This window comes from Sapajus apella, unplaced genomic scaffold (assembly GCF_009761245.1).
Source record: "Sapajus apella isolate SASKATOON/1434 unplaced genomic scaffold, GSC_monkey_1.0 scaffold7, whole genome shotgun sequence".
Classification (NCBI taxonomy): domain Eukaryota; kingdom Metazoa; phylum Chordata; class Mammalia; order Primates; family Cebidae; genus Sapajus; species Sapajus apella.
This window is the reverse complement of record NW_022436947.1, coordinates 47,456,982-47,479,144: the sequence shown is the minus strand read 5'-3', so window position 1 is coordinate 47,479,144 and position 22,163 is coordinate 47,456,982. Positions and strand designations below refer to the sequence as shown.

At 36.9% G+C, this 22,163-nt stretch overlaps 2 protein-coding genes across 5 annotated transcripts in view; one reads left to right on the top strand and one right to left on the bottom strand.

Annotated features, from left to right (window-relative positions):
- The window catches only part of KIAA1324L (KIAA1324 like), a 267,444-nt gene extending 252,487 nt beyond the window's left edge, over positions 1–14,957 (top strand). The window contains exons 24-25 of one of the 2 annotated variants that reach the window (XR_004268401.1): positions 7,472–7,592; positions 14,940–14,957. The gene's annotated coding sequence lies outside the window, so the exon portion shown is untranslated. Of the gene's footprint in view, positions 1–7,471; positions 8,963–14,939 lie in introns of those variants that run through there. The other variant, XR_004268400.1, reaches the window with a different exon arrangement.
- GRM3 (glutamate metabotropic receptor 3) overlaps positions 1–22,163 on the bottom strand; it is a 218,499-nt gene that overhangs the window by 50,144 nt on the left and 146,192 nt on the right. The gene's annotated exons all lie outside the window — the stretch shown is intronic.

Here is a 22,163-nt window from a genome sequence, read left to right as displayed (position 1 = left end):
TCTCTGTACATCTTTTGATCGTGCTTATAGATGATTTATAGTCTACTTTTCTCCAAGGATTTTTAAAAAAGCTGTCTAGTCCGGAAAACTGGGGGTCAGGGGATAAGCCCCAGGTAGGAAGCTAGCCAAATGATGTAGCGGAAAAAATAATCTTAGCCTTTCTCCTCGGTGCCAATTCCTCTACACCCTGTCTCCGTGTGCATCTTTTAGGTTCTTGCTCTTAGCAAGTCTTGTTGAATTAGGGTCCTAGCTGATAAAATGTCACCTCTCTTGGGAGGTCTTAAATTGCCAAGGTATTTTCCTTAAGAGAGGAATAAAATTAACATGATTGTACAGCAGGTGATGATGCCCAAGAGTTCTGGCCACCATGACATATTCATACACATCTTACCTAACATCTGCAACATTAATAGGAACCAATGTGTGACCTGTTAAACAACAGATCTGTGTAACATTATACATTTTCACTGTAAATTTCCTTCAGTGCTTAACTCATACTTTATTACTATCTTTGATTTCAACCAAGCCAGCATGCTAAGGTGACCTCAGATGATCAGGCTAATGTTAACAATGCTTTAAAAATAAAATTTGATTAAATATTCAACTGCTGTTATCTGTATCCTGGGGTAAATGACTGATTAAGTGACTACAATATATAGGCTTCATTCTAAGGACATTTAACTCTGCTCCTTGTAGGAACTTGAGTGGACTCTAAGCAGATTGAGAGATTAAGATATTTTGGATGATGCACAAGATGTTTCATTTCTAAAGACCCATGAAACTAGAAAAGTGTTTTCAGAGACTCCCAGAAAAGTAATTAATTACTGAGTTAGGCCCTTAGAGACAGGAACTGCTAAAAGGCTGATATGGATCTTTTATCTAGTTAATTAGCTTTACAGGGAGAATTTTGCACATTTAGCAGATGGGTAGAGATTTTATTACTTGAAACACAATACAATTTATTTTTATATTGTACTTTTAAATTAGAAGATAAGAAAGAAAAACAATATTGGAACTCTGAAATAACTCTCGAGTTCTGATAATAAAGAGGGCACTGTGACTAAATGTCATTATCTCAATCATATTATATCTCCAAAGGAAAATAAAAATTTAAGAGCAGTGCCCTTAAATAGGCCAACTCATTCAAGATAAGAAACTTGCCGTGTTACTGAAAAGTTTAGTTGTTCATTATATAGAGCAAACTGGGTCTCTAGATATGAATGAACTGGGCTCTAAAAAGCTATTCATATATCCCTTTGTTCCTAAGTCCTAGGAGACTGAGAGGAGTTTGTGCCAACTATCCTATCATTTCCAATACAAGTATGAAGTCGTAAAATGAGCATATTATATTCTTCCCAAATAGACGAATTTTTCCACAACAAAAATCTGCTGAGATGGAATTACTTTTGATATTCCTGGCAAATGTTGTGAATTTCTCAGCAGTTATATTCTCCTTTACAACCTTGATGCCCCCTTAATTCTGTTCAAATTCTAATGGGCTTTAAAACCACTGGATCATCGGTGGCTTGGAACAAAAGTCTTAGCAGTAATGTTTTTACTGAGAGTAGATTTTAAGTTCTTAAAGTTACTCCTAACCTTTTTTTTTGAAATCAACACCTGGTTAATGGGCATCAGAGGTAATACTGATTCTGTAGCCACATACTCCAATGTTTCTCCCTTTTCTCAGTTGCTTTTCTTGTCTCTTAATGCACAAGCACATCTGCACAATTTTATAGGCCTGTCCCACACTGAGTCAGGCAATCCCTTGCCTTGCCTTGAGAGTTAACTAGCTCTCCAAAACTTGATGTAGTATATGGAATGCAAAATTTGTCACTTTTCTCAGCACTCAAAATCATTTCACATCTCTTTTCTCTGATAGTCATATGTATTTTCTTACTTGCAGCTTTAACAGTTTCATTACTTTTACCTCTCATAATGGGGTACATAATTTTCATTAAGACATTTCAAACTAACAAACTGCAATGGTTGTGAACACCATGACTATAGACAATTGCTCATTCCCTCATTTAGTTTGGTAGAGCTGTTAGAATTTTTGTTCTTTATCACAGTTTTGCTAAACTTAATAAAAATTACTAAGCATAAAGTCTGTAAGTAGAGAAACTGCTAGCATATAATTTCTATTATATAAATATTATAGCTATATATCAACAGATAATTATAAATCTATTATATAAACTTTCTATTACATGCTTTCACATTTAGCAAATGAGTACAATAGGTTAAGGAAGGGGAAGAGAAGAAAAAGAGGATTATACAGATGATTATCAAGGTTTTCCACATCTGAATTCAATCAGTGACTCCACTTTTATCAGATTTAATTATTCTAATTTTTAATATAATTTGTTTAAGAAATAGTTATGTCACTTTAAAAAATGGAATGCAAACTTTGACTTAGTAATCTCTAATATTCCTTCCAATTTGCCCAAATAGTTCATTGAATGAGGAGCTCTTTGGAGGCCTCTTGGTGTATGGGGTCAGATGGATGTGAGGTTACAACAAGGGCACACTTTAGGATTTGGGGAGTATTTGCCCTTGATGGTAGGTAACATAGTATCACCTAGGCTGCTTGATCTAGGCTGAATGGTCCCTCCAGAGATGACACTTCCTGGTGAGTGAAGACATTGCAGGAAGGGAAAATCACACACCCAGGATGGAGAAACAAAAACGGTCCCTAAAGTGATTTAGTTGCTTTTATTGCTTCTTTTAGGGCTGGTCTAAAAATGACTTAAGGTTCAAAAGTTGATTCTTTATATTAGAAATCTGAAAAAACAATGTGAAAAGATATAAAGGTAAATGTTTTTTCCAGCCCTTCAGCAGAATTTTATTGTTGTTCCTTATCTTCCACTTTTACTCGAATGATGGCTTATGAAGCAATTGGATGGCACCTCATGTGTTGTAAACAAAAATTGATGGTTCACATGAGTTGCTGTCAGTTCCTGCTCTGCCTTCCCTACTTTTTACCTGATGTTTCCCTTATGGAAAAATTCACATGAAAAATTGATGTTTTGGGAAATTTTTTTATGAGCTTCAAACAAACAGGAAAAATGACACTCTGGCCAGTGTCGATCAAAGATGCTCCCCCAGGTCAAGAAACATTCTTGACTAGATGAAATTTTGATGAAGTGGGAAAAATGATCCATGGTGATTTTGTGAAAAAATATGGGAATTAACTCCATTGGGTATATTTGTATGCAATATATGTATGTAGATGTGTCTATCGCAAATGAGTATTTTAAATATAAATTTTCAAGAAAAAACAAAATTCTTTTTGAGAAATATTCTTTCATTTGATAGATGAAATAACTGAGTCCCAAATAACATGAGTGACTTGCTAGTCAATATAACCGTTTGGGGAAGACCTCACATCTCCTGAGTCTCTGTCCAGTGTATTTTATTTACATTGCAATACTTGGCTGCATGCAAATTACCTTGAATTGGAGTTACCTCTATGGACAGATATTAAACAAAGATTGGCTTCAAGAAAGAAGATAGTTTTAAATTTATAGAGTGAATGTTTTTTGGTCAATACATTATATGAAGTGGTTTCCAATTTGGAGGAACCACATACGATTACCTTGTTGTTTTTGGTGAAGTGGAACTAAAGTTTAAAACTCATGACGACATAAAATATATCAACATTGTTTTCAGAATAAAAGCAGTAACTATTCATGAATTTCTAGCAGAATGACATTTTTAAATTTAATATTATATCCATGTTATTCTTAAAAAGTTTGTGCCTGCTATGTTCCTAAATATTAATGATGACTACAACTGTAGAATGGATATCAATGTTTTCTTTCTTTAGCAATATTGAACCAAAGTTTCTATTTTCTTGACCTTTTGACAAAGAATGAGATTGAGTAAACCATCCTGGGTTAGAATTTATGTGGTTTTCTTTAGGAATAAAGGCAGTCTAAGGTCATCACAAACCAAAGAGCAAGAGGTCCCACTTTCAGGTGAAAAGGCAATGGTGCTAGTTTTGGGGATTATTAGAGTTTCCTGCATTTTATACTTATGCAAATATTCACCCGATTTTAAAATAATTTATCCTTCAATTTCCTGTCGTGAGGTCTTCCTTCCTTGAGCTACTCCTGTTCTTTCCCTTAATCTTTAATTGAAATTTACATTCCCTTCAACTATGTTTAAGAAGCATTGTTTGTTTGGGAATGGTATAAACATCAAATGAGATGTTGTATGTGAAAGAATTTTTTTTTAAGTCTAAATTACCAAACAAATGATTTTATTGCCCTAATAGTGCTGTGACAGCACATAACACATTTTGCCTCATGTTACCTTTCAAAATACATGCTTGCCTTTCCCAGGAGACTAATGCTTGTTGGAGGGTAGTCTCCTCAACAACCTTTTCCTTTGTACTCTTCCCAGTGTCTGACATAAGAATGATGCTTCAATAATTGTTGTGAAATGACATAACACATTCATCAATGAAGCCCACAACGTTTCATGATGGTCCTATCATTAATAATAAATTATTGCGAGGAGAAAAATAGGCCACCTTGCTATCTCAATTATGAATGTGCGAGAGGCCAGGATGTGCAAGAGGCCAGAGCAACCTGAGGATTGCCTGAAGTCACACAATTAGATTAGAGACATTCTGCTGTGAGGAGGGCAGATTTACACAGAGAAGAATATCCTCTTATCAGCGTGACATTCAGGGCTCAGCAAGTACCCCTCAGTGATTCTTTTTAGAACATGATCCACAATTGTGGAAGTCTGGATAGGAAGTATACAGATTTCTCTAGAAACGCTTCATTATTTTGGTAAGTACTTCAATTGAGTTAACTTGAGTTTTGAATATAAAAATTACAATTTAAATGAGAAGTAACTTTCCTATGCTTAATTTGTATTGTATAATAGAGAATTGATTCTGGTTTGAGCTGAGTGGTCTGGAGACTTTAAAATATCTTAATCTCTCTAAAAATTTAAATGGTGGAGAAATCCTCAGTATTTGTAGAAGATATGTATTAGAATGTCAACATTGAGAGGTCTCTTTCATTTTCTTTATTATCTTTTCCTGATATATAATCATAATTTTAAAATGTTCCCTATTCTAAATCGGTGATATTGTTCCTGTCACTTCTCAGAGTCTCTCAATGGCTTCCAAGCTCACTCAGAGTAAAGTCCAAAATCCTTATGAGGCTCTCACCACTACTCTGACCTCATTTCTTGTCGCTTCCATGCTAACACCATTCAACCACCCTGGTCTCTTTGCTTCCCCTTAAACTTACTGAATAGGCTCTCACCTTAGGCCATGTTATTGCTTGCTGTGAAAGCTCCCTCCCATATTTCCTCATGGCTTATTCCCTCATCTCCTGAGGTCTCTGCTTGTTTGGCCTCTGGGTCAAACTGTCTTTGACTGCCTTATGTAAAACATGAAACTTCTACCCCCTTCACCCCAATTCTAACACACACACACACACACACACACACACACTTATTCTTGGGACTCCTTATTCCACTTAGCATGCTTTATTTTTCTTCATGGTATGGATCAGCATGTGGCATTCTGTATCTGTATTAGCTTATTTGTGGGGAAGAAAAACCTATAGAGGAGAGTGGGGCCATTGCTAGGTTTTACTGCTTAATTTCCAAAGTCTAGAGGTGAGACTTATATAGAAAAGGTCTGCAATATATATTGAACAACTACATGAATTTTCCCTGACTCCTCAAAGTCAATTTCTAATTTCAAATCCCATTTCCTTTAGGAAATCTCAGTGTGAGTGGAATGTATACTACCGTCGTCTTTATTTTCTTTTCTACTTTTATTGGAGACAAGATCTCACTCTGTGGCTCACATGCAGTGGTGGAACCACAGCTAATTGCAACTTCAACATCCTGGGCTCAAATAATCTTCCCACCTCAACCACCCAGGTAGCTTGGACTACAGGTGTGTTCCACCGTGCCCAGTTAACAAACAACAAACAAAAATTGTAGAGATGGGATCTCACTATGTTACCTAGGCTGGTCTTGAACTCCTGGGTTTAAGCAATCCTCCAGCTGCAGCTTCTCAAAGCATTGGGATTACAGGTATGAGCCACCATACCCATACCTAACATCCTCTTTAAATGCAGAAGAATATCTTATTATCACCAATAGAAATTGGTTCTATTTTTCCCGAGAAACAGAGACACCTGTCATATGAGAAGCAAGAACAAAAATACCATATTTGGGCCAGGTGTGGTGACTCATGCCTGTAATCCCAGCACTTTGGGAGGTTGAGGTGGGTGGATCAAGTGAGGTCAGGAGTTCGAGACCAGCCTGGCCAACATGGTGAAACCCCGCCTTTACTAAAAATACAAAAAATCATCTGGGTGTGGTAGTGGGTGTCTGTGATCCCAGCTGCTCGGGAGGCTGAGGCAGGAGAATCGCTTGGACCCAGGAGGCGAAGGTTGCAGTGAGGCAAGATTTCGCCATTGCACCCTAGCCTGGGCAACAAAAGCAAGACTCTGTCTCAAGAAAACAAAAAGAAAAATATCGTATTTGAATATTCTATTATTTGGTACTCAGCATATTGGTTGTGTTTCTGAAATATTAGCAGATGAATCCTGGGTTGTTGATGTGATTTGCCCTAATCCACTGAGCCATGCAGTGGCAGATCTAGAATGAGTATGATCTTTGCTGGTTCAGTGTCTCTTACTCTTATTCATGGCAATATTCTCTCAAGACTCTCCAGTGACAAACATAACTGGAGACTGGTTTTGCCTCCTGTGCAATTTTTATGCATTATGAGATAGCAATCATCATACTACCTGTAACCTTGGAAGTTAAAGGGACATACCACTATGCAATGATCAGAGAATATGAATTCTACTCCAGGAAGGGTTCTTTTTCTTTGACCACAGTTGAGTGACTCCACCTTATTCTCTACGTTCTCAACTGTAAAATGGTAAATAATAATATCTGCTTGACCAAGTTCACAGGGTTGTGGTAACACTCAAATACCTGTGTTCAAAAGCAATTCAAAAATGATAAAGTATTAAATGACATACATCTTCACAACTATGACTAAAATTTTAGGATTCTGAACTTTTGACAATATCTTTATTTTAGCTTCATGACTGAGTGAGCTCTTGTGGTGGGCCATCAAACATGAGGGACAAAAAACAAACAAACAAAAAACACCTCTTGCCACACTGGGGATTGGGATGCGAAGAAAGGGCTGAGCCTGCCCTCGGAAAATCAAACTATTTAATTCAATGCTTACTTAGCCAAGTAACTTGGATGACTGAAACTGTAGGTGGCAGCAAAAAGTGAAGCCTGGGAAGGCAGCCTCTTGTTTTCCTAGTTCTGTTGTCAAATTAACTACTCTAACTTTATTTCTAAAAGTGTCTATCAGTATCCTAAATATTGCTACAATATTTTAAATAAAACCATGATATAATGTCCCCAAGAAAAGGAAAACAAAGTATACTTTCCTTTTTCTTTTCTACAGTTTAGCCATTGGATTAATTCAGCCTTAAAAGACCCTTGCAACACAAAAAGGCAGAAAGGAAATTTGACAAATTTCTCTACTGAAAAGAAAGGATTCAAACTGAGGAAGGATTCACCACAGGGTAAGTTTCAAGGGTGAATTGAGGTAGGAAAACGATAAGGAACCCATCTCTGGAAGTTGGCTTTACATTGAGATATATCTTATTTATATATCTGTTGTTTAAATTATTGCTAAAGATTATACATAGTGAATAGAAATGAAGATATAAATGTCTTCTTTATCTAAAGGCTTTCTTTTTGATGACTGAGAAATGATAAATTCTCTTTGTTTTCTACTTTTGTTACAATTGAGATAATCATGGTTGAAGGTTTTATTAGACTATAAGCATTTTAGGGACAGAGAAGATTTTTTTAAGTACCCCAAGAAACTGGTATATTGCTAAAATGTGATTATTGGTGACTGAATGGCCTATAAACAAAACTTTGTGACAGAAAACGCTGAAGATGCTCTAACTTATGAAGGTATTAATTGCATTTAAAATTTTTAACTTGATTTGTGATATGTGCTATATGAAACAAACAACTGCTACCCCCTCTTAAGAACATGAACCCAACAAGAAAAGCTTTAAACACATTAAACAAACCCACAAAACTATTATGGTCCTGGATGGAAACCTAGAAGGGTTTCAGACTCAGTATTTTTCTCATTTCTTTAATCAATTTACTTTTAATTAAATATATGGAGGATTGTAATTAGAGTGAGAGAATAGTGTGATAGGAAAGAGAAATGTAGTCTTCAACAGCATGGAAGACATGATGATCTGTAATCTGATTATGTTTTTTGTTTTAAATTTACTCTTGATTCTCAGAAATAATAGTATGATGTTGCAAATATTGATGTAGTGCAATTTGATGCTCTCAGAGGAAGGAGTGAAGTATGTAGTTGGAGGCCTTTCCTATGAGTCATTCTTTATTAAAGATATCATTATAACAATTAATGAATTAACAAATATCTTCTTGGATTATTAAGATTTGGAAACAATATTATTACTGCGAATGCACAGGGGTAAGCTGAGCCAAATGACAATGAGACTGCTTTTTCTTTTTTTTTTCTAAATACAAACCTTTTTTTTTTTTTTTTTTTTTTTTTTTTTTATTTTTTAGGAAGAAGGAGTGGAAAATAATGTGTGAGTAGGAAACAGATAGTGTCTCCAAACCTCCAAAGACACTTAGTTTTGCAAATTGGAGAAAGACATTTAACACTTTTGAGACTCATTTAAAATTATACAATAGAGGGAAATAATATATACCCACCAGATGGGATTTTTGTTAAGAATTAATGAATAAAATATATAAAATGGATATGCCAGGCTAGTGGCAATCAACAAATGTTAGTTTTCTTTTTTTTCTTTCAGATTAAAATTTAATTGGTTTTAGCTTAAATTAAGGGTGAAAATGATAGGCCAAGGATCACAACCAAAGTGATTTTAGACAAGCTATATTTAATCTATAAAATCAAATCAATACCTTATGATTTCAATTAAGTTTTTAATTTCCAAAAGAATTCTGAATTTGTTAATAAAATCTTAATTATATTATAAAAATTATAACTCTTAGGAAGCCTTTTCTGACCCTCTGCTCACTGTGATCCCTCTTTTGTATCTAAATACTATGCAACTTACAGCTCTCTTAAGAGGCCAGTGATGAACTGCTATGTATTGTAAAAGTTATCTTCTCTTATTGAACTTGCTAGTTGCTAAGATACTTGATGGCAGAAAAAATGTTTTTACTCTTTTCTTTTCTCATCTTTTGTAGTACCTGACACTGATTCATACTGAATACTAAAGATTCTCTGAAAAGTTTCATAATTATAGCATTATGTGTTTTTTTCTACGTACATATGTCACCATTGCCCACAAATCCTCTCCATATTAAAAAATAAGATTCTCTAGCAGCACTAGCTCTAAAACACTCAATTCCCAATTCTCTCTTTGCTGTAGCATGAGGAGCAAATTTGTAAGTTTTCCATGGTAGCCAGGTGCGCTGTCTCATGCCTGTAATCCCAACACTTTGGGAGGTTGAGGTGGGCAAATCACAAGGTCAGGAGTATGAGACCATCCTGGACAACATAGTGAAACCTCGTCTCTACTAAAAATACAAAAATTACCCTTGCATGGTGGCACATGCCTGTATTCCTAGTTACTTGGAAGACTGAGGTAGGAGAATCACTTGAACCAAGGAAGCGGAAGTTGCAGTGAGTCGAGGTCGTGCAATTGCACTCCAGCTTGGATGAAAGGGCAAGACTCTGTCTCAAAAAAAAAAAAGTTTTTTATGGTAAAATATGAGACCAGTTGCTAGCCAACTTGTTTATTATAGGGGTAGAAAGCATAATCTTGTCTCAAAGTGCAATTTAAATAACTTAGACTGTGTAGATAAGCTTTTTGATGTGCTGTTGGATTAGGTTTGCCAATATTTTATTGAGGATTTTTGCATCAATGTTCATCAGGGATATTGGCCTGAAGCTTCCTTTTTTGTTGTTGTTGTATCTCTGCAAGGTTTTGTATCAGGATATGCTGGCCTTATACAATAAGTTGAGGTAAAGTCCCTCCTTTTCAATTGTTTGAAATAGTTTCAGAAAAAATATACCAGCTCCTGTTTGTATCTCTGGTAGAATTCAGCTGTAAATATGTCTGGTCCTGGGCTCTCTTTAGTTGGTAGGCTGTTTATTACCATCTCAATGTCAGAACTTACTATTAGTCTATTCAAGGATTCAACTTCTTCCTTGTTCAGCTTTGGGAAAATGTATGTGTCCAGGAATTTGTACATTTCTTCTATATTTTCTAGTTATTTGTGTAGAGGTGTTTATAGTATTCTCTGATGGTTGTTCGTATTTCTGTAGGGTCAGTGGCAGTATCCACTTTATTATTTTTTATTGTGTCTATTTGATTCTTCTCTCTTTTCTTCTTTATTAATCTAGCTAGCAGTCTATCTATTTAATTATTGTTTTCCAAAAACCAACTCCTGGATTCATTTATTTTTTTGATGGTGGTTTTTTTTGTTGTTGTTGTTTTTGTTTCTTTTTAAAGTCTCGATCTTCCTCAGTTCCACTCTGATATTTGTGGTTATTTGCCTTCTGCTAGCTTTGGGGTTTGTTTGACCTTGGTTCCCTAGTTTTCAGTTGTGATGTTAGGTTGCTGATTTGAGATCTTTCTAGCTTTTTGATGTGGGAATTTAGTGCTATATATTTCCCTCTTAAAACTGCTTTAGCTACATCCCAGAGATTCTGGCACATTGTCTCTTTGTTCTCATTGGTTTCAAAGAACTTTTTGATTTCTGCCTTAATTTCATTATTTACCCAGGAGTCTGTCAGAAGCGGGTTTTTCAATGTCCATGTAGTTGTGTGGTTTGAGTGAGTTTCTTAATCTTCTGGGAGCAAGCCTGGTTCAACATATATAGATCAAAAGCATAATTCATCACATAAACAGAACTAAAGACAAAAAACACACGATTATCTCAACAGAAACAGAAAAAGCCTTTGATAAAATTCAATATCCCTTCATGCAAAAACTCTCAATAAACTAGGTTTTGATGGAATATACCACAAAATATTAAAAGCCATTTATGACAAACCCATAGCCAATATCATACTGATTAGGCAAAAGCTGGAAGCATTCCCTTTGAAAATTGGCACAAGGCAAGGATACCCTCCTTCTTCACTCCTATCCAATACATTATTGGAAGTTCTGGCCAGGGTAATCAGTGGAGAGAAAGGAATAAAAGGTATTCAAACAGGAAGAGTGGAAGTCAAACTCTCTCTGTTTGCAGATGCCATGATCCTTTATCTAGAAAAGCTTATGGTCTCAGCCCAAATGCTTCTTAAGCTGATAAGCAACTTCAGCAAAGTCTCAGGATACAAAATCAGTGTGCAAAAATAACAAGCATTCCGATTCACCAACAATAGATGAGCAGAGAGCTAAATCATGAATGAACTTCCATTCACAATTGCTACTAAGAGAGTAAAATACCTAGGAATACAGCTAACAAAGGAAGTGAAGGACCTCTTCAAGGAAAATGTATTAGTCTGCTCTCACTCTGATAATAAAGACATACCCAAGACTAGGTAATTTATAAAGGAAAGAGATGTAATAGACTCAGTTCCACATGGCTGGGGAGTTCCTCATTCACCTCAATCATGGCAGGAGGTAAATGAGGACCAAAGTCACATAAGCATGCTAGCAGGCAAGAGGAGGGGAACTCCTCTTTATAAAACAATCAGATCTTGTGACACTTATTTATTATTAGGAGAACAGCATGGGAAAGGCCTGCCCCTATGATTCAATTACCTCCCACTGGGTTGAACCCATGACATATGGGAATTGTGGGAGATACAATTCAAGATGAGATTTGAGTGAAGACATAGCCAAACCATATCATTCTAACCCTGGCCCCTCCCAAATCTCATGTCCTCACATTTCAAAACCAATCATGCCTTCCCAACAGCCCCCCAAAGTCTTAACTCATTTCAGCATTAACTCTAAAGTCCACAGTCCAAAGTCTCATCTGAGACAAGGCAAGTCCCTTGCCTATAAAATCAAAAGCATGTTAGTTACTTCCTAGATACAATGAGAGTACAGGCACTGGGTATACACACCCATTTCAAATGGGAAAATAGGACAAAATGAAGGGGCTACAGGCCCCATGCACCTCCAAAATCCAGCAAGGCAGTCAAATCTTAAAGCACCATAATGGTCTCCTTTGACTCCATGTCTTACATCCAGGTCATGCTCATGCAAGAGGTGGGTTCCCATGGTCTTGCATGAGCATGACCTGGATGTAGGACATGGAGTCAAAGTCCCACCCTCTGGCTTTGTAGGGTACGGCTTCCCTCCTGGCTGCTTTCATGGGCTGGCATTGAGTGTCTCTGGCTTTTCCAGGTGCATGGTGCAAGCTGTAGGTGGTTCTACCAACCTCAGGTCTGGAATGGTGGCCCTCTTCTCACAGCTCCACTAGGCAGTGCCTCAGTGGGGATTCTGTGTGGGGGATTGCATCCCACTTTTCCCTTCTACACTGCCCCAACAGAGGTTCTCCATAAGGGTGCCACCCCTGCAGCATACCTCTCCCTGGACATCCAGGTGTTTCCATACATCCTTTGAAATCCAGGCTGAGGTTCCCAAATCTCAGTTCTTCTCTTTTGTGTACCTGCAGGACCAACACCATGTTATGTCACCAAGGCTTAGGGCTTGCACCCCGTGAAGCAATGGCCTGAGCTCTACGTTGGCCCCTTTTAGCCACAGCTGGGATGTAGGGCACCAAGTCCTAAGACTGCACAAAGTACCGGGGCCCTGGGCCCAGCTCAGGAAACCATTTTTTCCTCTTAGGCTTTCTGGGTTGTGATGGGAGGGTCTTCTGTGAAGGTCTCTGACATGTCCTGGAGACATTGTCCTTATTGTCTTGGCAATTAACATTTGGCTCCTCTCTACTAATGCAGATTTATGCAGGTGGCTTGAACTTCTCCTCAGAAATTGGATTTTTCTTTTCTATCAGATTGTCAGGCAGCAAATTTTCCAAACTTTTATGCTCTGTTTCTCTTTTCAACATAAGTTCCAATTCCAATACATATCTCTGTGAACATAAAACTGAATGCCTTTAACAGCACCCAAGTCACACCTTGAAGATTTTTCTGCTTAGAAATTTTTTCTGCTAGATACCCTAAATCATCTCTCTTGAGTACAAAGCTCCACAAATCTCTAGGGCAGGGGCAAAATGCTGCCAGTCTGTTTGCTAAAACATAACAAGAGTCACCTTTGCTCCAGTTTCCAACAAGTTCCTTGTCTCCATCTGAGACTCCCTCAACCTGGATTTCATTGTCCATATAACTATCAGCATTTTGGTCAAAGCCATTCAACAAGTCTCTAGGAAGTTCCAGACTTTCCCACATTTTCCTGTCTTCTTCTGAGCCCTCCAAACTGTTCCAACATCTGCCTTTTACTCAGCTCCAAAGTCACTTCCACATTTTCAGGTATCTTTAGAGCAGCACCCTACTCTACTGATAAATTTACTGTATTAGTTTGTTTGTTTTCATGCTGCTAATGAGACATACCTGAGACTGGGTAATTATAAAGAAAAAGATGTTTAATGGACTCATAGTTCCACATGGGTGAGGAAGCCTTACAAACATGGCAGAAGGCAAAGGAGGAGCAAAGTCATGTCTTACATGGTGGCAGGCAAGAGATCATTCACAGGGGACTTGACCTTTTATAAAACCTTCAGATCTCATGAGACTTATTAACTATCATGAGAATGGCATAGAAAAGACCTGCCCCCATGATTCAATTACCTCCCATTGAGTCCCTTCCATGATACATGGAAATTATAGAGCTACAATTTAAGGTGAGATTTGGGTGGGTACACAGACAAAACAAATTAGAGAACTACAAACCATTGCTCAAAGAAATAAGAGAGAACACAAACAAATGAAAAAGCATTCCATACTCATGGGTAGGAAGAATCAATATCATGAAAATGGCCACACTGACCAAAGTAATTTATAGATTCAGTACTATTCTCATTAAATTACCATCGACATTCTTCACATAATTAGGAAAAACTACTTAAAAATCACATGGAACCAAAAAAGAGCCCATATAGCCAAGATAGTCTTAATCAAAAAGAACGTCATACTACCTGACTTCAAACTATACTACAAGGCTACAGTAACCCAAACAGCATTGTACTGGTACAAAAACAGATACATAGACCAATGGAACAGAATAGAGATTTCAGAAATAAGACCAGACAACAACAATCATATGATCTTTAACAAACCTGACAAAAACATGCAATAGGGAAAGGATTCCCTCTTTAATAAATGGTGCGGGTAAAACTGGCTAGCCATATGCAAAAAATTAAAATGAGATCCCTTCCTTGTACCTTATATAAAAATTAACTCAAAACATATTAAATACTTTAATGTAAACCCCAAAACTATAAAAACCCTAGGAAAAAAAAACTAGGCAATAAAATTTGGGACATGGGAACGAGCAAAGATTTCATGCTTAAAATATCAAAAGCAATTGCCATGAAAACAAAAATTGACAAATGAGATTTAATTAAACTAAAGAGCTTCTGCACAGCAAAAGAAACTATTCTCAAAGTGAACAGACAACCTACAGAATGGGAGAAAATTTTTGCAATCTATTCATCTGACAAAGGGCTAATATCCAGAATCTGCAAGGAACTAAAACTTCTTAATAAACGTTATTAAAATATCAAGAAACAGCAGATGCTGGCAAGAGTGTGAAGAAATAGAAATGTTTTTACACTATTGGTGGGAGTGTAAATTAGATCAACCATTGTGGAAGACAGTGTGGTGATTCCTCAAAAACCTTGAACCAGAAATACCATTTGACCCAGCAATCTCACTACTGGGTATATGCCCAAAGGAATATAAATCATTCTGTCTATTGCAGCACTATTAAAAATAGCAAAGACATGGAACCAACTCATATGCCCATCAATGATAGACTGGATAAAGAAAATGTGGTACATATACACCATGGAATACTATGCAACCATAAAATGGAACAAAATCATGTCCTTTGCAGGGACATGGTTGGAGCTGGAAGCCATTATCCTCAGCAAACTAACACAGGAACAGAAAACCAAATACCACATGTTCTCACTTACAAGTGGGAGCTGAACAATGAGAACACATGGACACAGGGAGGGGAACAACACCCACTGTGGCCTGTCAGGGATACGGGGGGAGGGAGAACATCAAGATCAATAGCTAATGCATATGGGGCTTAATATCTAGGTGATGTGTTGATAGGTGCAGCAAACTACCATGGCACACATTTACCTATGTAACAAACCTGGATGTTCTGCACATGTATACCAGAACTTAAAATAAAATAAAATAAAATAAAAATTAAACAAATGGTCAGGCATGGTAGCTCACGCCTGTAATCTCTACACTTTGGGATGCCAAGGCAGGTGGATCACAATGTCAGGAGCTTGAGATGAGCCTGGCCAACGTGGTGAAACCCTGTCTCTACTAAGAATACAAAAATTAGCTGGGCATGGTGGCAGGCATCTGTAATCCCAACTACTCAGGAGGCTGAGGCAGGAGAATCTCTTGAATCTGGGAGGAGGAGGTTGTATTGAGGCAACATCAAGCTACTGTACTCCAGCCTGGGTGATAGAGTGAGACTCTGTCTCAAAGTAAATAAATAAAATAATGATAATGATAATAATAATAAATAACTTAGACCAATGGCTCTTAAACTACCCTTCTACACTTGGATTCTGTATGAGTCAACCCCATTCTAAAACTAAAAGAGAAATTATCATCTTTTCCAAAGTGTCTGCTTAAAGTAATACATTAAATTGCCTTAGTTTAAAAAAGATATATTCGAAAAACTTTTGTTACTTACTTGTGTGCTAGGAAGGATGAATGGTCAAGTGGTAAGTTAATGTTAATGGCAGTCTTAGAACATCTAATCATACTTGGTCCAGCAGCTCTGTGTGTATGAATATGATTTTATAGTTGGTAGTTGAGATGTTATGTTGCAAATTTAAATTATGGTCAACTCTATGCAAGAAAAATTGTTTATTTTTTTTAAAAGAAAAAATAGAATTAAATCTTTGAATATTCTGGAATGTTATTACTATAACTTCTGGGGACTCTGCCACGTTAACAAACTGATATACTTTAGACAGTGGAATGAATCCTTTGATTATCGTAGTTTGGAGTGTAGGTACAGTAGCCCCAGGAACAGTGCTAGGGGTTCGGGGAAGAAACATAAAGACTGACTAGGTAACCTTGCCTGCTGATGTCACATAAAGTGATAAGGAGCATTGTGGACCCCTGCTAAGTGTTTACGTTAAGAGGCGGTGAAAATGACTCTTAACTTCAAGTTCTTTAGCCATTTTCTCAATGCCTTCTCCTCAGAGCTAATATATAACATCAATATCCTTAATTTTTAGGATGTATGCTCATTGTTCAGGCATTATGAGAATTTTGCTACATTTCTGTGAAGGCTTACTAAACTCGACTTTAGGATGGACTCCCCATTCTCTCTTGTTCCGTTGGATAACAGTATAATCTTTTAAAGTTCTTTAGAGAACATCCCTCTATTTCAGTATGTGATTGCTATCCTGATGAGTACAACAATCTGATAGCTTTTCTGAACCCACTAAAAATACTTCCTTTCTCTATGTTGGCTTCCTAGTGTCCCGCTGAGGATGAGTAATAGAATAAAGGTATACAGAAGTGGGAAAAACATGTTTTTGAACTCAACTATGACAAAGTTTCCAGAGATTAGAAACTTTCAAAAGACTATGTTGTTGTGGGATAATACAAGATATCTTGAAAGGAACATAGATAAACTGATTTATTTTAGTTATTTTTATTTTTTTTAGTTCCAATCTAAAAATAAAAGGCTTAGAATAGTTTTGTCCAATCTCCAGATACCTTTGCAAGTGATATTCCTGTAAATATACCACAGTGTCCAAAAAGTCTCAAAACATCAAGGAGATCGCATATTTCTTGTACTTTTTTCTGACTATCAAGGTGGTACAATCCATTTATTTCATACTTCATTGGGGATGATCACTTTTTTCTGCCTCACAGACAGGATGTTTAAGTGAATCATAATAAATTAGGGATTATTAAATAACAATGACAATAATAGCAACTATAATGATAATAGTAAAAATAATAAGCAGCAGCAAAAGGACAGGCCTAAGTGGAAAATTAGGTTTCCTAGAGGCTCCTGTTCTCCACTGCATGACCTTAAAATGGGAATAATTTCTCAAGCCTCTAAGACACCAAAGCACAGATGCACGGTGCATAAACAAATAAGTGACCACATTAGTGGTGCCCTTTGGGGTTTAAATCTTATTCTTGTGACCCCAGGAAGCTGACCAGAGAGAAAGGGGAAGAAAGAAGTACAGGATATTTATCTTTACATTTTGGAAATGCTTTTGATCAGCAGAGCTGGAACAAGTTTCTGTGCTTTTGTGGGAACTACAAATGTTCCAGGGGAGGAAGCAAGATCAAGAGCAGTTTGCTCTTTCAGGAACTTCAAAGCCCATTCATCTAAAGATGTGGCCATTACCATTTTGGCTTCCTCACTGTGCCTTGGATGGCCCTGTACTTTTCAAGAGGAGAGCCTTGCTGGGTTGGGGCCAGCTAAAATGTTATTCCTTGGAGTGCAGCGTCCCAGAAAATCTGCCCTTCCTGGCCTGTGCTCTGTGATTATAGTTCCAACTAGGAGCCATCCTTGTTCCTATTGGATGAGTCAGACACAGAGGTGAGTAGGGTGGCAAGGCTGGACTACCCATTTTCTGCCTCTGCTCCTCTTCCAGGTGTAGAAAATTGTAAACATAAGAACAGGGCTGGCCTGTCTCCACCAGGTTCTAGGTCTCTGATCTCAGTAGTCTGTCTCTTCACTAGTACCAAAAAAAAAAAAAAAAAAAAAAGCAGCCAACGAACTAATCCAACCAAGCAAACAAATAAAAAAGAAAACTGTCTTAGCTTAGCTGTGCATGCTGTTCAGTCCTGTTATGATCACCAGTCCATCAGGAACAGGGAATTGTCCTCTTCACATATAAGTGAAGCCTTAGGAGTAAGATTTCTTCAGGTATCCTAGATATTTTCTGGGCATAAGACACATAATCATTTCCTAATCTGAACCAAAGCAGAACAAAAATCCTAGGGTAACACCTTAATAGTGTAGGCCATAATAATAATGCTTTTATACTTTAGAGTTGTTTTTGGTGGTTGAATGCTAGTGTAAACTCCACAAAGCAGGGACTGCATCTGTCTTGTTTAGTGTTGAGTCCTCAGGTCCCAGCATGACATCTAAACGTCTCTGTGGAATGAATGACTAAATCGGGACTGGGCAGTTTACTCTGTCACTTATTCATTATGTGAACTTGGATGAATTTTCTTTTGTGTCAAGTTCTCAATTTCTCCATTCTCAGACAGTTTAGCCTAACCCTGAAAATTGTAGAGAGGAATGACATAAATGTTATTCCTGAGACAATACCTGTGTGACATTGGATGTGTCTTGGGGTACTTCTGGCAATTACATTTAGCAAAGGTAAGCTCCTTCTTTTTTCCTTCAAATTGGGTGTACTCTGGTTACCACATCTCCCTGACAGTTGAGTTCACTTTTGTGTGCTTCAGTAAGTGAAGATAATAATGCTGACATCCTGAATTTTCACCTCTGTCAAGTGAGAAGTAGGGGCAAGCTCATCTTTGAGGAAGGCCTTTTGTAACTCTATGATTTTATTCTATTTGACTTTCTGGAACTGGTCTCAGGATAAAAAGTGAGAGAATGTACTGTACTATGAACACAATCACAGTGATTATCCCATTTCTTTAGATGTTTCATAGACCTTGCTACTTCCTTTTCCTTAACTGTATTGCATAGTTTAAGTTTTCTTTTTACATCACGAACTCTCATGAAATTTACTCAAAGTAAGTTTGAAAGTTCATATGACACTAAACATAATTCTCATTTAAATATTTACTTTGGGATTCTGGATGACATGACTCTTACACATGGAAGCAATTTTATTGACCAATTAAAAATGATTTGAAGCTTTATTTATTTTTAAGTATACTAAGGTTTGGAATCCAAGGCTCAGCTTTCAAAGTTTGGGTGTTTGATGAACCACCTTTGTGTCAACTGAGAAAGTGGACCAGAAGCATTAAAGGTATCTTTAAAATAAACAAAAAGAAAACATATTATAAACATATTGATTATCTCTCCTTCCTTCAGTAGCATTTCGTTAATATTTGGAGTGCACCAGAAACTGTGGTAGAAGTTTGGGATCGAATATATCAATTTCCCAGAGTCCTTGTACAGATACAAAAGCAGCACTGGGTTCAGTTGACATAAATTTCAGTCCTGGCCTCTGTTACTAACCAGCTGAATGACCTTGTACAAATCACTTTCAATTCTGGGGATTCATCTATAAAATAGTGATGGGTCTCTTGTAGCTTTAATGATATTTGGTTACATTTATCTCAAAAGAAATGATAGAATATAACTAAAGGAGAGTATGTAGGTAAAAGCAAGCCACGCCAGAAGTCATACATTTTTCTTTCTTGACATTCATTTGTTAATGAACAAAACTTATACATTTAAATTTTTCCAAAGTCATCATATTATAAATCAATTGGTTATTTTTATAATTCCTCATTCCTTCTGTAAACATTTATATAATGCTTGCTCTCTACCAGAAACCATGCTAGTATTTGAGATCAGATATGAAATATATATGCTATGCCTTGAAAGAGCCCACAATCTAGTAATAAAGATAGAGAAGAAAACATAAGTTTGGGTGTTAAGTGCTATCCACAATCAACAAATATTTACTGTGCACCTATTATGCTTGGGATGCATTCGTAAAACAAAACTGATAATGATTTCTGTTTCTGTGGAGCTTATATTCTAATGTGAAGATCAAACAATAAAGAATAAATATGAAAGTAATAGATGATATAGTACGATGGAAGGGGAAAAATCATGTGGTAAAAACAAAAAGTAGAGCAGGTTACAAGGGAAATAGGGGCAGCTGTAGTAGGGGTTGAGGGTAACGCATTGGACTGTTAGGAATGGCCAGAGTAGGTCACATTGAGAAGATAACATTTAAATGAAGACTTGAAAGAAGTAGGGGACTGGTTAACCACAGAAATACCTGGGATGGGGCAATATAGGCAGAGAGAACTGGCAGTGGAAAAGCCCTAATGTTGGACACAAGGGTGACTGGAATGAAGTGAGAAAGAAGGAGAGTAAAAGGTGAGGACAGGAGAGCAGTAAGGATAGGTATGGGCAGAGCAGGTGGGGCTGTCCAGGAGATGTTTACTTTCACTATGAGCGAAACAAGGGAACTCAAGTGGCTTTGAGTAGAGGAAGGACATTGTCTGACTTAGATTTTAATAGGGCATCCTGGATATCGTGTAGAGAATAGATTATGGGAGCTAGGTTGGAGGTAGGCAAGAATAAATCAATTAGTAGAGTATCACAGAAATAGAGGCTAGAGATGGTGGTGTGGACCAGGATGGTAGCAGTTGAGATGATGATAAGTGATCAGATTCTGGATCTATTTTGCAGGTAGAGCAACAGAGATTTTGGTGGATTGGATAAAATTATGAGGGAAGGCAAAATTCCCAAAATTCGTCTCAGTTTGGGACAGTATAGGAATGTTCCAGACTGAGACAAATGCCCCTTCCTATACTTTGGAAAGTGTAGGAATGATTCTGAAAGGAATTATTAATTAATTGAATCTCGAAGAGACACAAGAGTATCTGAAGGTGCCAGATAAGGCAGGTGGGAGTGGGGAAAGAGTCTTGTAGTTGAGAACTAGCATTCACAGAAAGTATACAGGCAAAATAGAGGCATGGTGTGTTCAGGGAACTGCAAATAGCGTTAATGGAAGGAAGAGTGAAGGTGGAGCATACAGCTGGAGATGAGCCTAGAGACCTGGACAGTAGTTAGATCCTATGCCAGGAGAGATTATTACTTAGAATAATCTTTAGCAAGGCATAATTCTAAAAATCTGTTTTGCAAAAGGAATATTTAAACTGGGTCAGCTTCAAACAAGATTCATGGTGAGTTGACCAATGCTGTAATTAGCTAGTGGGAACACACCAGAGCACCAGGGAGTATTTTAATCCATTTAAAAATTCTCAGGAGGCCTAGTTTTTTAATCTTATAATGATGAGAGCTGTTAGAGAATTGGCTAAAAGTGTCCCTTGTCAGAAGAACCTGTGAGTAAATGTATTGAGTGCATGCAAATGGCCAGAAGACTTTTTCAGCCTAATTGAACAGATTGTTTAGTGTCGGCTAAGTGTGTACTATTGTGCCTAGTTTATTGCCACAATATTCAAGTTAGAAAAACAAAGATACTGTTTCAGAACAAAAGTAAAACAAATCTGCTTTTCAATAGCTAGGAAAAAATATTCCATAGTGCATCTCAATCTTAAAGCAGTAATAATGCATACATACTTAAAACCTTTTACCTAGATCTAAGTTAAAAATATACATATATTTAGTCATATACAGGTTACTGTAAACTGAAATCTGCATTATATTATTATCATCAGTTTCTTGACTTATTTTTTACAGGTACCAGTTAGCTAACTTAGCATCTTGGTATTCTCCCTTAGTAATGCGTTTTCTTGTCCAATTCTCACTGCTAAGAATATTTACCTTGTGGCTGGTCTAAATTCCCTCTCTTTTATGCAGTTTAAATTTGTTTTTCACCCTCCTACTCTCTTCAGAGATGAAGAATGACTAGTAATGTCTGACAAATTGAGAAGGCTAAAATAGCATTTTGTGGTCAGGTTTGCACAGCCAAACTGAATGGTAGACTTGAAACGAGTAATTGAACAAGACAGACAAAAAGAAGATACTTTCATTTTGTTTTGTTTTGTTTATCCAAATGATGGCCTTATTTCTTTACTTTACTTTTCTTTGCCTTTTAAGACCCAAGAAGTCACTGGAATGAAGGAACATATTTTGGTTACATAAATCACCTTGCAAAGGCTCTCTGAATTCTAAGAGTTCCTTTCATTTTAGCTGTTGATGAGTGAATGTATTTGTTTATTTGCACACTAAGAAGTAAGGAATGAACTAGACTAACAAAGTTAATTAATATATGTGGTGAATAAAGAT